The sequence below is a fragment of the Theobroma cacao genome, chromosome 2 (assembly GCF_000208745.1).
Source record: "Theobroma cacao cultivar B97-61/B2 chromosome 2, Criollo_cocoa_genome_V2, whole genome shotgun sequence".
In the NCBI taxonomy this organism is placed as follows: Eukaryota; Viridiplantae; Streptophyta; class Magnoliopsida; order Malvales; family Malvaceae; genus Theobroma; species Theobroma cacao.
The window spans coordinates 25,912,571-25,930,029 of record NC_030851.1 but is presented as its reverse complement, the minus strand read 5'-3'; the positions used below and the strand labels follow the sequence as shown (position 1 = coordinate 25,930,029).

The 17,459-nt window shown below is 31.0% G+C and overlaps 1 long non-coding RNA gene across 1 annotated transcript in view; it reads left to right on the top strand.

Annotated features, from left to right (window-relative positions):
- The window catches only part of LOC108660781, an 8,801-nt gene extending 7,493 nt beyond the window's left edge, over positions 1-1,308 (top strand). Inside the window, exons 2-3 of the long non-coding RNA XR_001926465.1 lie at positions 198-252; positions 1,116-1,308. This is a non-coding gene — a long non-coding RNA (uncharacterized LOC108660781). The remainder of the gene's footprint in view (positions 1-197; positions 253-1,115) is intronic.

Below are 17,459 nucleotides of genomic sequence, written 5' to 3'. Positions count from 1 at the left end.
AAATCGATTTGGAGTTAAATTAGAGGTTTTAGCCAATTACACCGAGAATAGTACGAATTAGGTCGAATACCGTATTTAAACGGCTATTCGGACATTTTGCATCACATTTCGTACATTCATATAGATTTATAGAGCCTGAAATAGTTTATGATAAATTGATACAATTTATTGAAATTCGTGTCACCTATGATGTATAGGTGGTGAGCCTTCTAACAAGGGTAAAGAGATTGTGCTCGAAGACCAAGAATAGAAGTATATCGAACTCCTAGTACTATGAGTAACCTTACTATCGTCTTAATTATCTAAAGTGCTTTTTATCCGATTTTGTGAATTTCATGGAAAATGAATTAAATGATTAATTTTTCGGTTTTATAAACCAAATGTGATTTAATGAAATAATTTCATAAAATTGTTTTAAAATTGAATAATGGCTTTGAAAATAGAGTAATTGGAGACCATTTGATGTATTGTGAATTTATGGTTCTAATTGATTGGCTTCTGACAATATTGGCATGAATGGCTGAATTGGTATTTGTGTTGAAATGTATAAACTGTTGTTTACCTTGATAGGCTGGAAAATTATAAAATTGTCATATCATGCTGTTGAATTTTTATTGTATGGTGGGTTTAGCTTGCTGTAGTGGGCTGGTTCTGTGGACTAACCTATTAGAGGGGCATGGAACCTGGTCATATATATATACCTCAATTGGAGAGGCATGTAGGGTAACTCCCGAGGTCAAACTTTAGAGTTCACTTCACGTCAAACCACCACATGAGCGGGAACTTGGCCAACGCCAAGGAACGGCTATGTTTTCAAAATAAAAACATGATTTATGCGTACATAACTTTTTAATAGCCTTGGCTGACTCGGTTTGGGATAGCCCTCAGCCAAGGTATCCCTGATGACCAAAGTTTTAAGAAATTCATAAGCCATGTTAATTACTCGATTTATATGAATTGATTTTCTTTAGTTGAAACAAGTTGAAAGGTGATGAATTTTAGTATGTTAAACTGTTTTATCTTTCTCCATTTACTCGACTTTAGATGGTTTAGATGGTATCTGTTTACTCACTGGGATTTCATAATCTCACCACCCTCATTTTCAACCATTTCAGGCCCGAGATAGCCTGTGGACATCAGATATTGTCAAGGATTATAGTCGACTTTACTACTCCAAAAACTGTAGGTTTACTGGCTTTGTGCACTTTTGTTCCTTGTGGGCCCATGAGTCCCTGTAAAGTAAATTTCATATCCCGGTTATCTGTATTATAGGAGGTATGAATTTTTTTAGCTTTTACATTACAAAAATTTTTTACCGATGACTCTATAAATATTATTTTACAAGAAATTAGAATATTTTATTGAATATTTTTATTTTATTCAAATAATTACAATATCATTTTTAATAAATGTTTTAGACACCCAAATGTATTTTAAATCATGAAATATGTGTTTTACACTCATCTACTACATTTTTAGTTGAGTTCGGAAAATTTTGAGAAAAAATGACGAAAACACCCCTGTGAGGCTAAAATTATTTTTCCACGGTTTTGAAAGGGAAAAAGCTTAAAATTCTTTAAAAACAAGGTTTGACGATGATTACTCACAAGGGAGATGAAAAAAAAATGATACTAAAGCCTTACGGGGTTCCGTTTGGCACTCCAGGTAACGAATGTCTACCGGGACGTCGCGACGATTGTCACGGGCTCAAGATGAGTACCGGGTCGTGACACATTAAGTAGAGAGCAATATTGTAAGATTAGAGCTGAATTAGGATTGATGAATGTGCCTGAGATATATCTTTCTGCTAGATATTTTGACATGTTGATTGTTGTGATGAACTTGAATGCTTAATTGTTGCATTTGCATATCATTTCATTCATAAGCATCACCCAAGCCAAAAAGAGCTATGTCATTGAACTTATTTTTTCTCTCAAAAGGCATTTTGCACTTGTTTTAAAATAAAAACTTTGAATTTTCAAGGCTGTTTAAGTGCAAGAATTGACACCTCAATACAATAGAGTCGATAGAGTTGATCCTTATATAGCAGAAAAGCCAATTTTAACTCCCTTAGCACTCAAGAATTGACCTTTGTAACCAAAGGATCAATTCTCAAACTTTGAGAAGACTCAAAACACAAGTCTGAATCTATAAATCAACCCCAACTTATGCAAAAATTAATCTTACGAGAAACAAAATGTTTTTAATGTTTTCAAAAAAATTAGAATTGACCCTTTTTTTACTTAAGGGTCGATCCAAAGAAACATAGAATGTTTTTAAAGTTTTTTTGAAAGCTCAGGAATCGATCCCTTCTCACTTCAGGGTTGATCCAAAAAAATCCAGAATGTTTCCCAAGTTATTCATAAGTTAAAGAATTGAAACTTTATACTTTAAGGGTCGATCCTTAAAGAACCGTAGGGATTTTAAAAAGAGGATTAAGGCACGAGAATCGATCCCTTGATACACCAAAAGTTGATCGCAAACGTTTTAGAAGCAAAAAATGCTCAAATTTTAGACTTAAAATCATGATTCTTCAAATTATAACTCATACCTGTTAGTTAATTCTTCAAAAATTTGCTATTCAAACGCTTCAATCTTTGAAAACAACCATTCGACATTGAAGTGTTTGAATCTTTTCAACAAATTCCTTAATTTTCACTTCCATAAATAGGGTTTTTCAGCCACATTTTCAAAGCTTAAAATATGCAAACCCATTGAGAGAGAATCAGTTAAACACACAAGAAGCTCGATTCCCTACTTTTCAAACCCTCAATCCTTTAATTCAAAAGCCCTTCCGAGTCAATTCTACCTACTCAAAAATCTATCCATGGCTTCAAAACGATCAAGAGAGGAGAAGGGAAAGGCACCAACTGATAATTCTTATTCTTAAAAGTTAGCTAAGTTCTTAAGTTTAGGTTAGAATTTCATTATTTTTAGTTATTTTTCTAATTAGTTTATTTTTTATTAAGTTATTTAATTTTATGTTTATTTATTTTATTTTAGTTATTATTTATTAGTTTTTATGTTTTTGTAGGATTCTAGAAGAATAAGGCTTAATTAGGTGAAGATAAGTGTTTAAGGAGTTTAGGCCTTGTTCATACATGTCATGGTATTTTGAGCATAACTTTCACTCTAAGACTCCAAATGATGCAATTCTTAGACCATTGGAAAGCTAAGAGATATAGATACAACTTTCATGTGTATCACTTTACCCAGTTCATCTTCAATAATCGAGAAAAGCACATTGGAAGTTGATAGAGTACAGTAGTCTACATGAAGAAGACATGATGAAAAGGGAGCGTCGCAGCTTAGATGGGGTGTGCTGCAAGGTTGAAGAGAAAATTTTGAAAAAATGGTTGCGAGAAAGAAAGTTATGTGAGCCAACTGAAGTCTATTGGGTTCTACACTTATTCTAAACCTATATTAAGAGTTTTTAGGCCAAAGTAGTTTAGTTTAGGGAAAATTAGGTTAAGTTTCAATTATAAATAGTTAGCTGAAGGGGAAGTTAGCAACACACATTAAAGAAAAATCCTGAAAGAGATTGAAAAATCTAGATGTTGAGGTTGAATAATGAAAATCAAGGTTGTCAAAAAATTGTTTATTTTCTTCCTTAGCTTTTGTTATTCTTATCACTCTTGATGACTAAACTTCATATATTTGGATTTATTTTTGCAATTATGAGTAGCTAAATTTATTTTTCTGGGATTGTAATGGAACTCACATGTAGTTTAAATTTTTAATATTTTTCTTGATAATTTTTAATATTTTTCTTGATTATTTTTAAAGGGATTAAATTGTTCATTCCAATTTGTTCTTAATGTTTTTAATTAACTGGCCACCAATTAAGTTGATTTAGAAACCTAAACAAACTTGGGAAAGGGAGTTTAGTATAGACTAAATTTGGAATAGCATATGATCATATTTATGTGCTTAGATGAATAAATTGATTTCTATATAAGATAGGAATATACCCATATACCATATGTAGCCAATATTAAAGTTTGAACTTAATAAGTTTATTTTAATTTCAATTCATATAGGAATACAGTATATTGGTTACAATAGATATTTTTATGAGACTCGGGAGAGCATTATAAATAATTGAGGACTCTAGGTTAGCAATTAACCCATTGGATTAAGTTAAGAGAGAGGTAAGATTTAGATTAAGTGTGAGGGATACTGTAATCCTAGGCCTTTCCAAATTGATTTTTATTCCATTATATTTTTGCTTTGATTTTTAGTTAACATTAATTAGTTTAGTTTTTGTTGATTAATTTTTAGTTAATTTAATTATCTAAATTTTGATTGTTTGAATAAAACTAAATTGTTTTAATTTTAGTTCATAGTGAATTTTTAAGAACAATTCACCGAAAGATCGATACTCTGCTTATTACTATACTATCTGTTCGATACGTATACTTGTGTAAGTAAAATTTAATTAATAAGTTTTTGACGTCGTTGTCGAGGAGTTGTTTTTTAGAATTTTTACTAATACTAATACCAAGAAAATTTAGACTTAACTCAAACCTTATTTTATTTATTTTTCTTATTTTCAGGCATCTTTGGTCATTATATGCAAAGGAAAAAGTTAAAACTTATTCCTTTTGATCCAGAAACGAAAAGAACTTTTAGAAGACTTTGGAAGGAAACTTTGCAAGTTTAAACTGTAAATCAAACAATGGTTGAGGAAAATAATAATCATGGTAACAATGCTGTCAATCAAATTCTCGAAGAAAACAAAGCTCTGTGGGATTATGCTGTCCCTTTTTTTCAAGGCTTGCACCAAAGCATTAGAAGACCTCCTACCAATGCAAACAATTTTGAGATCAAACCTATTTACATTCAGATGATTGATAACTATATTAGAAAGAGTTATTTTGATACATTTTGAGGGCTTAAGTAGATAGATCTTTGAGTTTTTACGTTCAAATTTTGGCTTTTTAGGTGTTTTTCTAGTTTAAGTTAGATTACATGTTGAATAGCTAAATTAAGTTATTTTAATTCAATTTTACTGTATTTTGCTTTAATTTACTTTAAGAAGAGTTAGTGTCAATTTTTCTTATGGTTTTGTGCAGAATATGTGACAAGCAAGGTGCATTTGAGTCAAAATAACACAAGTATGGTGAAAGTTCCATTTGTACATGTTGCAATAATTCAACGATAACTAGAAATACAGAAGTCCAATTGATGTGATTCTTGATATATTGGAAAGATAAGAGAATGGGCTACAACTTTGTCCAGTTCAAACTAGATTGAGGTGAAAATAATGTCAAAAGATGATAAATGGTTGCAGTTCTACACATGGCAACTTGGCGACTAGAAGTCGCGGCTCTAAGTTACTCAAGGCCGCTGCACTGAAGGAGCTACCACCACAGCGCTAGTAGGATTATGGTCGCGATGCTAAGTTGGTGGGGTGAATCATACACATTCCTCATAGTAGACTATCACAGCGCTGGAGAAGTAATGCTGTGGCACCACCCATGTTTGCCATGGCACCGCTGTGCCAAGAAAACATGGCCACGACGCCACCCCAGTTTCCAAAAAGAAAATTTTGATGGAAAATTGGAAAGTAAGGCATCATGCACATATTTAAGGGAATTTTTTAAAGCATTCAGAAATGAGGATGACAGCTGCTTTTATGGAGAATTGGAGATAAAAATCAAGAAATCAAGAGCAATTGAGAGAGATTCAAGATTAACTCGGCTCCAACATTAGTTTATTTCTCTATTTTGTGTTATACTTATTTTCTTGTTTTGAATTCATAGCTAAATTTCTTTGGATATTGTTTTATTTAGATATCATGAACTAATTTGTTTTTCTAAGATTGTGGTGGATTTCAACATGTAGTCTGAATATTTGTTTCTCTTTTATTTATCATGAATGGGTATCGTTTTACTTATTCAAATATGTCCTTAATGCCTTTAATTGCCAGATCAATAATTAATTGATTTGTGAATCTAATTGAAACTTGACAAAGAGATTTTAGGTTTGACTAAGATTTCAATAGAGTGTATTCACATCACTTAGGTGATCTAGTTTGCGATTCAGGTAGACATACACCAATTGCCATACATAACCAAATTAGTATACTTGCTTAATGAACTTAATTTAATTACTTCCTAAGACATATAGTGAACTAATTAAGTTAGGTATTTGTGCAAGCATCTCGAAGGAGACTTGTCCATAGCTTCGGATTCTAGGTTAGTAAAACCACCCAGGAAAGATAAATAATAGAAGCTAGTATCAGATGAAGTGTTGAATGAACCCATAACCCTAGGACTTTAATCTATTGCTTTTCTCAACATATTTAATTTTTTTTGGTTAATTTAGTGTTTATTTTAATTTCATTTTTTATGAGCTTTTCAATTTTTGGATTGCTTAAATAAGATTAATTTGTTATATAATTTTAGTACTTAGTGAAACTTTAGAAACAAATCCCTGTGGCAACGATAATCTGGACTTACTGTCTATATTATTTGCTCAATATTTGTACCTGCGTGTGCAAAATTGACACTAGTACTTTAGTCTTCGATTTAGTTTGGTGGGTCACCTAGTGATGTTCCTAATTCCCATATGGTTAATTTCTTGAAAATCTGTGACCTTTCAAATATAATGGAGTGACTGGTGATGCTATTAGACCTAGACTCTTTCCTTCTTCACTAAGGGATAAGGCAAATAGTTGGCTAAATTCATTGCCAAACTGGATCTATTACTACATGGGAGGACTTGGCTCAAAAATTCTTGGGAAAATTCTTTCCACCTGTAAAAATTGCAAAGTTAAGGAATGATATAACTTCATTCACACAATTTGATGATGAATCATTATATGAGGCTTAGGAATGATTTAAAGATTTACTTATAAGATGTTTACACCATGAGCTTCCTTAATGACTTCAAGTTCAAACATTTTATATTGGGTTGGTCAGTTCAATCAGATCTACAATTGGTGCAACTATTGGTCAGGCATTGATGGGTAAAAATCCTGATAAAGCTTATAATTTGTTAAAATAGATGACATCCAATAATTACCAATGGCCTTCCGAAAGATTTGGTTTTAGAAAAAATGCTAATATTTATGAGATTGATGCATTGAATGCTTTAACAACACAAGTAGCTACATTGACAAAAAAAATTGACACAGCAAGAGTTAATGTTATCTAAAACTCCTTAATAACTTGTGATTTGTATTGAGATAGCCATTCCAATTATCAACGTCCATCTAATTCTAAATCAATTCAATTTGTTGGGAACTTCAACAGGCAGCAAAATAACCCATATTCCAATACCTGTAATTCTAGTTAGAGGAACCAACCAAACTTCTCATGGAATAATAAGCCAAGACCTTCAAATCTAAGACTTCCTATCCCAAAAAAGAAGCCTACTATGGAGAAGATGTTCATGCAATTCATGACAAAGATTGATGCCTACATGACAAAGAAGACGCCATCATTCAAAGTCAAGTAGCATCAATTCATAAACTTGAGAATCAAATGGGACAACTCATTAGCTTCATCAAATAATACACCAAAAGTCTATCCCAGACGTTTTAGAAGCTAAAAATGCTTAAATTTTGGACTTAAAATCATGATTCTTCAAATCATAATTTATACCTGTTAGTTAATTCTTAAAAAATTTGCTCTTCAAACGTTTCAATCTTTCAAAACAACCATTTGACATTGAAGTGGTTGAATCTTTTCAAAAAATTCCTCTATTTTCACTTCAATAAATAGGGTTTTTCAGCCATATTTTCAAAGCACAAAATCTACAAACCCATGGAGAGAGAATTAGTTCAACACACAAGAAGATTTATTCCCTACTTTACAAACCCTCAATCTTTTAGTTCAAAAACCCTTTCAAGTCAATTTTACCTACTCAAAAATTGATCCATGGCTCCAAAACAATCAAGAGAGGAGAATGGAAAGGCACCAGCTGATAATTCTTATTCTTAAAAGTTAGCTAAGTTCGTGAGTTTAAGTTAGAATTTTGTTATTTTTAGTTATTTTTATAATTACTTTATTTTTATTAAGTTATTTTAATTTTATGTTGATTTATCTTTTTTTAGTTATTATTTATTAGTTTTTATATTTTTGTAGGATTCTAGAAGAATGAGGCTTAGTTGTGAGAAGAAAGGTGTTTAAAGGAGTTCAGGTCCTATTCGTACATATTGCGATATTTTGAGCATATCTTTCACTCTAGAACCCCAAATGATGCGATTCATAGGCCATTGGAAAGCTAAGGAATAGAGCTACAACTTTTAAAACACTTTACCTAGTTCTGCCTCGATGATGGAGAAAATCGCGTAGGAAGTTGACGTAATGCAACAGCCAACATGAAGAAGACCTGAAGAAAATGGAGTGCCGCGACGTCCAAGAGGAAATTTTGAAAAACTAAGTAGGAGAAAAGAAGTTATGTGGGCTAACTTAAGTCTATTTGGCTTTACACTTATTCTAAGCCCATATTAAGATTTTTTAGGCCAAAGTAGTTTAGTTTAGGGAAAATTAGGTTAAGCTTCAGTTATAAATAGTTAGCTTGAGTAGAAGTTAGCCACGCACATTGAGGAGAAATCCTGAAAGAGATTTAAGAAGCTAGAAGTTGAGGCTGAAGATTGAAGATCAAGGTTGTCAAAAATGTGTTTATTTTCTTCCTTAGCTTTTATTATTCTTGTTACTCTTGATGGCTAAACCTCATATGTTTTTATTTATTTTTGCAATTATGAGAATGTAAATTTATTTTTCTAAGATTGCAATTGACTCACAGGTAGTTTAAATTTTTAATCTCTTTCTTATTTATTTTCAATGGGATTGAATTGTTTATTCCAAATTAATTTTAATGCTTTTAATTGACTAGCTACCAATTAAATTGATCTAGAAACCTAAATAAACTTGGGAAAAAGAGTTTAATGTAGACTAAAATTGGAATAGCATATGATCATATTTATTTGCTTAGATGAATAAATTTATTTGTATATAGGATAAGAATATACCTATATGCCATATGTTGCCAATATTAGAGCTTGAACTTAATTATAGTTTAATTTCAATTCACATCGAAATATAGTGTTTTGGTTCAAGTAGATATTTTTATTAAAGACTTAGGGAAAGCATTATAAGTAATTGAATACTCTAGGTTAGCAATTCAACCCATTGAATTAAGTTAAGAGAGAAAGGTAAGATTTAAATGAAGTGTGAGGGATATTGTAATCTTAGGCTTTTCTAAACTGATTTTATTCCATTATGATTTTGCTTTGATTTTTAATTATCATTAACTAGTTTAGTTTTTGTTGATTATTTTTTAGTTAATTTAATTATCCAAATTTTGATTGTTTGATTAAAACTAAATTATTTTAATTTTAGTACTTAATGAATTTTTTAGAACAATTCTCTAAGAGATCGATACTTTGGTTACTAATATACTATTTATTCAATATGTATACTTGCTTAGGTAGAATTTAACTCAAACCAGCAATAGCCACCAAGACTTAAAAAACTCATAAAATTGATCCTTTCAATGTTAACTTCACAACTAAGGTAGAGAAGTGAAAGTATGATGATTTAAATTGATTTGAGAAAGGTAGTTTATGATAGAATGATTGATTTAAATTGGTTTGAAATTGAATTTAACTTTCCATACATTGAGAATATTATGGAGTTAGGATAATATGTTTACTTAAGTATGAAGAGACTAGTATATGAGAATTTGGTTAGAGTCTTTTACTCGAATGGAGCCCTTGTTTATCAAGGAGATGATGATGAAGATGTTAGAGATCATGATAATTCATTCTACACTCATGTTTTTGGAAAAGAGTTCATCATCACACCTATATTGCTATAGAAGGTGTTGAAGTTGAAACCTGTTAGTAGAAATGCCATCACTTTCATTAGAGAAGAGAATGCAATATTTGAGGAAAATCTTGATGCTAAGTTCTTGGTTGGTCCTATCACCACACCAAAATTCTCAAACAGTGTTTCGAGACTTAACTTGAATAATAGGATTCTGCATCTTCTAGTGAGCTATATCATCAGACCATTTGGCTCAAAGCATTCCACAGTGACAGTAGAGGATGTGTGGTTTATGTACCACATCAAGAGAATGACACTTATTGACCTGGCACACTTCATCTTCAAAGATATGGACTCATTGACCGAACGTGTAAGAAACAATCGAGTACATGGGATGGCAATCTCACAAATGCTAGGTCAGTGGAAGGTTGACATCTCAATTGACAAGCCAATAATGTCCAACGAGGTGAAGTTTTTAGACAAGGGCAACCTTGGAAGAATAGGGTTTAAGTATGATGCTACCAAGAATGGATGGGTGAAGGAAGAAAGAGCTCAAGAGGAAGCACAAGTTAATCAGTCAATGCTTAATGCTCTACCTCCATAGGCTGCAACTCCATGTACATGGGAGAAAGTGCATATCAGTTCTATGTGCTAGAATAGACAATATGGAAAGGTAGTTTGAAGAAAGGTTTGATGTTGTTGAGAAAAAGATTGAAGAAGTAATTGCTTAGTTTGTTCCTCAATATCAGAACATGTTTGATCATTGCTGCTACTCTATCAACAAAATGAATGCAGTAATTGACAAGCTTCAAGAAGGAATGCTGAAGCTTGTAGAAAATCAAAACTAGCTAGTTGAGAACTGCATCTTGAATGATAAACTAGCCAAACAGCTTTCTACATCAACCATCCACATTGATACCGAGAGCTCTAACTCAGACTTAGATTAACCAATCTCATTTTCAACCACCACAAGCATAGCATTTGCATACATTCTCATAATATCTTGCATTACTACTTATGTTGTTATGACTTTTGTATATATCTTACTTTTAATGATCATTGAAATTTCTCTTATAAGTCTTGTATTTTCTTCTCTTCTACTTGTGCTATTAATCTTCTTTTGTCTCTTTGAGCTTTAAAATTGTCTTTATACTCTGATTTTTATCTCTTTTTGATGCAACAAAAATGGGGAGAATATTTAGAGTAAATTTGCATAGCTTTCTACTTTCCTTGATTTTCATGGCTAAATTTGTACTAAAAATGCTTTAATTTTTCTCATATGATTTGAAAGGTTAGCACAAATTTAAAGGGAGTTCTTCATTAAGAAATTTAGCTCTTACTTTTATCATATAAAAAAAGGGGAGATTGTTAGCTTTAAAATTGACCTTGGTTTTGAAATAACAAAATTGAATGATCTAAATATGCTTTAAAACTAAATGAAAATATTTTGAACTTGAAGAACAATCCTAAAACAGTTTTGAAGTTGGTTGTGCAAAGAACAAGCTTTTAAACAACTTAAAATCTGAAGTTCCAACTATAAGGATTGACCTTCTGAAAGTGAAAGATCGATTCCAAGTAAAACAAAAAGTGTTTGGTATTAATATTAGCAAAAGACTAGAAAAATGACTCCTCAGCAATGGCTCCAAAAGGCAAAATTTTCTTTATAAAATAGAAAGAATCGATCCCTTAAAAAGAAAAGGTCGCATCTTGAAGATACACAACCATACTAGAAGAAAGAGAATCGACACCTAAAGATGCAAAGGCTGATTCCCAAGCAAACAAAAGCAATTGGAAAGCCACTCGAAGAATGAGAATCAATACCAAGTGAGGCAAGTGTTGATCCCAAAAAGACAAAAAACAGACAAAAGTATACTCTAAATGAGCAAATCGACCTCTCAAAGAAGCAAGCTTGATTCTAATCAAATGAAAAACTAAAGAAGACAGGTCTAAAGATTTGGATCAACCCCTTAAGCATCAAATGTCAATCCCTAAAGCTGTAAAGAGAAAAATCAAAACCTTGGAGAAAAACAAAGCAATAGGGCAAATGGATAAGGTTGGAGCATCCAAAAGAAAGTTTAAAAGTCAATTTTGGCACCTGATATGGAGTAGGATCGACACTTAAAGGAGTAAGTGTTGATCCTTAGGAAAACAAAAAGCTACTGACTTTGAAGTGGGACAAGGAGAATCGACACCTTAGGAAGCAAAAGTCGATTCACAAGAAAACAGAAAGTTTTTGGATGAAAACCAGAAAAGAAAAAATCAACCCTCCACACATCTACAAATCGATCCCCATAAGCTCCTGATTGAAGCAAGTGTCAACTCAAAACTATAAAGGATTGATCCTAGGAGAATGAATGACACAATCTAGTTGGCCCTAACATTCAAAATTTTGATTCCAACTTACCTAAACGGCCAAAACCACAATGGCCTATAAATACCTTATGAAGACGTCATTTGTGAAGAAAAAAGAGCTGAAAAATCATTCCAAAGCCAAACAAAAAGTCAAGAAAATCAAAGGTCATTCCTTCTCTTTTTTGAATAAATCCTCGAAAAGAGTATTCTTTTGCAACCTTCAGTCTCTAAAAAATCTTCATTCCTTTGTATTGAACTTAGCTTATCAACCTTTTGAAGTCTTAAGCTCAGTATTCTAAAGTGTATCCATTATTGTTAAAGGTTATACCTCCATACACGGCAAACCCATGTTCATGAGAGTGGTGTCACATGACACCACTCAATTAAAAAAATTATTTATTATATTATTTTAAAAAAATTTATATATTTAATAATTCTATGAACCCACTAATTTTTCTGCAATTTTGTAGAAAGTGGAGTCAAAAGGTAGATTTTATTAAAAAATTTATATATTAATAATATTTAAATATTTTTAAAAAAATAATATTTAAATTCTACATGGAAAGATAAAAAAATATCGTTCTATAATTTAATATTTTATTAAAAAAAGTCAAAACCAAAACTACTCTTCCTCTTCAAAAATTCAAGTCTTCCTCTTAAAACCTATAGTGATCTTGCTCTTCTCAGTCCTTGCTTGTGTTTTTCACTCTCTCAAAACAACTCAACTAGGCTTCAATTGTAAGTAATTTTCAATCTAAATTAAGTTTTTAAATATTTCATGTCTAAATATTTTTTGATTAACTTGATAGTTTGGATTCATAATTATAAAGTGTAAGTTACGCAATCGAATGACTGACGAGTCGATGAATGATGGCTTGGTGACATATATTGAAAAAGACGTACTTGATAGTGTTTCTACTGATACTATCATACAACGTTTTCAAAATATGAAAAATCATCGTAGACAATTATAATTTTTTTAGATATTTTTACTTTAAAGTATTAAATGAATGTATTGAATTTACATTTTCTTTAATTTAATGTTTAAAACTTCTACTTTATAAATTTTAACATATTTATTTTTTTAATTATTATTTTAATTATGACACCACTCAAAAAAATTCTGCGTCCACCTTTGCCTCCATAGAAAAGGTAGTTCTTGTTGGTTATACCTCCATTGGAAAAGGTAGTGCGGTTAAACCTTAACCCTTAAAAGGTTTGCTATCAAAGGTTATGCCTTAACCTAATTTAAACAGCATTGACTAGTGGATTCAAACTCCTTGGGAATCAAGGGAAAGGATGTAGGCTTTGAGGGTCAAACCTCTATAAAATTTTGCTATGTTGCTTCTTTACTTTTCATCATATTTTTAAGCATTTCATGAATCTCATACTTTGTTATTGTTAGTAATGCCTTTTTGAAATTTTTTTTAACCACCAATTTAGCCCCCTTTTAGTTGCTTTTAATTTAAATTTTTTTAAGAACCAATTTAGCCCTTTCTTGAAGCATTGGTTCCACAATGACAAAACACTACATTACCTTCATAATTGAATTGGTTTTCAAAATTCAATGAATTTTACATTCTTCTTTTCGATAATTAATCAATTTGGGATTTGGCTAAACGAATTTCGAATTTGGCTTTGATAATTTGGAGGTTTAGGGGAATCGTGTTTGTGGGTAACATTTAGGGGAATTAAAGAAGTGGATTTGGGAGAATTGTAGAAGGCAATTTGGGAGAATTGAAGTAGGGGAGTTAGTTTAAGGGTGGGAGATAGGTGGGTTAGCTGTCCACGTGGCATAGAACAACCATCAGGGCAATTGTTTTTACCCAATTGTTTTTTATATTTCACATGTCAATGCTACATTAGCACTATTTTACATGTAAAGGCCATGTCGATGTCTCTAATGGCCTATTTAGATTGATTTACTCAAAAAGACCAAATTGCACCCAATGTTAAAGACAAGTGATTAAATTAAAAAAAATAGGTTAAAAGGACTAAATTGGTCAAAATACCCACCAAGTCCTTGTACCCATGAATATTGTTCAATTTAGTCCCTGTACTCAAAATCGAAGTAATTTATCCCTTGATTTTAAGAATTGCTTCAATTTTGTCATTCCCTCTAACGGCATCCAATTTTGTCATTAAAAGGATGATGTCAGTGTTAACATGGTGCATTTTGATGATGTGGCATCCACATAATGACGTGGCATCGACGTGATGACATGGTAGTGCCACTTGGCACTAATATGATGACATGGCAATGTTGATATGGCACTGACATGCGGACATGTCAATGCACGTGGCAGATAAAAAATTTTTGTGTCATGTCATAGGGACTAAATTTAACAAAAATATATAGTACAAGGACTAAATTGAACAAAATTGAGATGTTAAGGGACTAAATTGAAAAAAATATTTGAAAAATACAAATATTTAAGTAGATGATTAAGAAGCCAAATATTTAAGTGTAAAAGATTTATGGTGTTAAAAAAACATATAAATATTTTCTTACTTGATTTTTTGATTCTAAAATATGTATATTAATTTATCTTTTTTACAAAAATTAAGATTGAATTCTCCTTTTATAAAAAAATTTCGAAAAAAATTTTATACCTCAAGTCAAATTTAGAAGAATAACTTGCACTATGTTGGAACAAAATAGAATAAAAAGACTAAATAAAATTTTTTTTCTTTTATTTATAATAGTACAAAAATTTGAAATTTATTTGATTTAGTTTTTAACTTGAGCTGAAGTTAAATTACCAAAATAGGTTGATTTAGTTTTTCTTTTAAAATAATGAAGAAGGGAGATACGAAGTTAGTGATGATTATAAAAATATTTTTTCATTATGACTTGCTTAATTTGGGTATGACTAACCTCTTATTACAACTATAGAATCTGAGCTACTCCACCCCTTCAATTTTTTATTTATTTTTTATATTTTTATTTTGTTTAATATTTTAGGTTATGTTTTTTAGGTTGAAATTTCCTAGATTAAAGACTGCATTTATGGTTGATAGAGTTAAATATAATTGTAAATATTTGTATAATTGTATTTTGTATTTACAAATCTTTTGTAGATCCAAATTAATAATTTAAATTTAAATTTAGTAGAATTTGATTGTGGTATTTGAACTTAAATAAAATCGTTTTATAAGAAATTTTAAGTAAATTTAAATAAAAGAAAAATTGAGTAAGGGTTGAAGAATTCCAAAAGAATAGGCATTTGTAAATTGTGAAAATTGTAACTAAATCAACCTATTTTTCTAATTTGAGTTTAACCCAAGTCAAAGATTAAGTCAAATAAATTTTAAATTTTTATACTATTATAAATAAAAGAAAAAGGAATTTATTTAGTCCTTTTATATTATGTTATTCCAACATAATGTAAGTTATTCATCTAAATTTGACTTTAGGTATGAAATGTTTTTCGAAATTGTTTTACAGAAGGAGAATTTAAACTTAATTTTTGCAAAAAGATAAATTAATGTATATATTCTAAAATCAAATAATCAAGTAAGAAAATATTTACATATATTTTTTAACACCATAAATCTTTTACACTTAAATATTTGCCATATTAATAAATATATCTATCATCTATTTAAAGATTTGTATTTTTTACATTTTTTTTCAATTTAGTCTCTCAACATCTCAATTTTGTTCAATTTAATCCCTGTATTATATATTTTCATTCAATTTAGTCCCTATGATGTGGCACAAAAAAATTTTTGGAAAATTTTTGACCTGCCACGTGCACTAACATGTCAGCATGTCATTACCACATCATCATATTAGGGCCACGTGGCATGCCACATCATCATGTGGGTACCATGTTATTAAAATGTACCACATCAACATTGATGTCAGCACTGACGTCATCCTTTTAACGACAAAATTGGATGTTGTTAGAGGGATAGACTAAATTAAAGCAATTCTCAAAACCAATGGACTAAATTGCTTTAATTTTGAGTATAGGAACTTGGTGGGTATTTGGACTAGACTAAACTATACAAAATGCTATAGTATAGGGACTTCCTATGTACTTTAACCATTCTTGTAACTTGTTGAAAAACTCTTCGAATGAAATGTGAGTTTTTCTTTCTCTAATGCATATTTTGCATCAGATTCTTGTCTTTAAAAGTCGTCATATTCCTATAACTTTTCAAGAAGCTCCTCAAATGAAATGTGAAATTTTCTTACTCTAACAGCAGCTGTAATTTCTTTGTACTTATTACCAATTCAAGTGTTTTGGTAGTTGAGGTGTGATGAATGCTAGAGGGCAAGGCTTTGATCCATCTATTTATAATTGAAAATACCTAGTGATAGATTTGTTACTTGTAGGTTGGCTTAACTTTTCTCTTAGATTCATCATGTGGGACCTTGATTTGTTTGCAAAAAGATGATTCATTTTTTGCCATGCTTCAAAGGATGTGTTGTAAGAGGCAAACAATGACACGATGGATTCAGTGGTAGAGGCAATAATGGCATGAAGCAACAATTGATCTTTTTGAGTATAGTCTTGATAGTCTACATTGGAAGCTAGTTCAAGTGGATTGGCAGCTGAGGTTTGATGAATGTTGGAGGGCAAGGCTCTAATCCATCTATTTATCATATAGTTTGTATCATATAAATAAGGAGTTGAATTATGAATGCCAAGAGGGAAAACTTCAACATGTGAGTGTGATAGGAATTAAGCTGCAGCATGGGTTGTTACTAATGGAGTTGTTGATTTGTTAGTGAAGAACTAGAGAACTAAAGGCACCAAGGCCGATAACAAGGGAGGTTAAGAAAGTTTGAGAGGAAGAGGTTGAAGTCATAGAGATTGAAGGTAATTAGAAGAGGAAGGGATCATCATTGAACTCTTTAGAGTTGAGGTACTTTGATGACATAAGGAATTGAAGATCACAGACTTGATTAAAGAGGAAATCATGCATTTTATTATCATTGATGTGAGTGTTTATAATACAAATGTGTCCCTCTTGGGTAAGAGACAAAATATGTACATTTGAGTAAAGATTAAACTTAAACATAGATTACATTAATTCAAAGTAAAGGTAGCATTATCAATCTATCTATCTTTGTGTGTTTGTTGCTCATCTTTATCGCTTGGTTTGCTTTGAATTTTAGATCACTTTGAATTCCAGTAACAATTATAAGTCCTATTTCCTGAAAAACATTCCAGAGGTTAGAGTTTAAAACTCTATCTTAAAAGTTTTAGGCTCTAATCCTAAGATGGGGTAGATGGGTTTCATGAGATAAAAGAAGGTTAACTCCTAGTATGTAACACAATATCACACACACACACACACACGCACATATATATA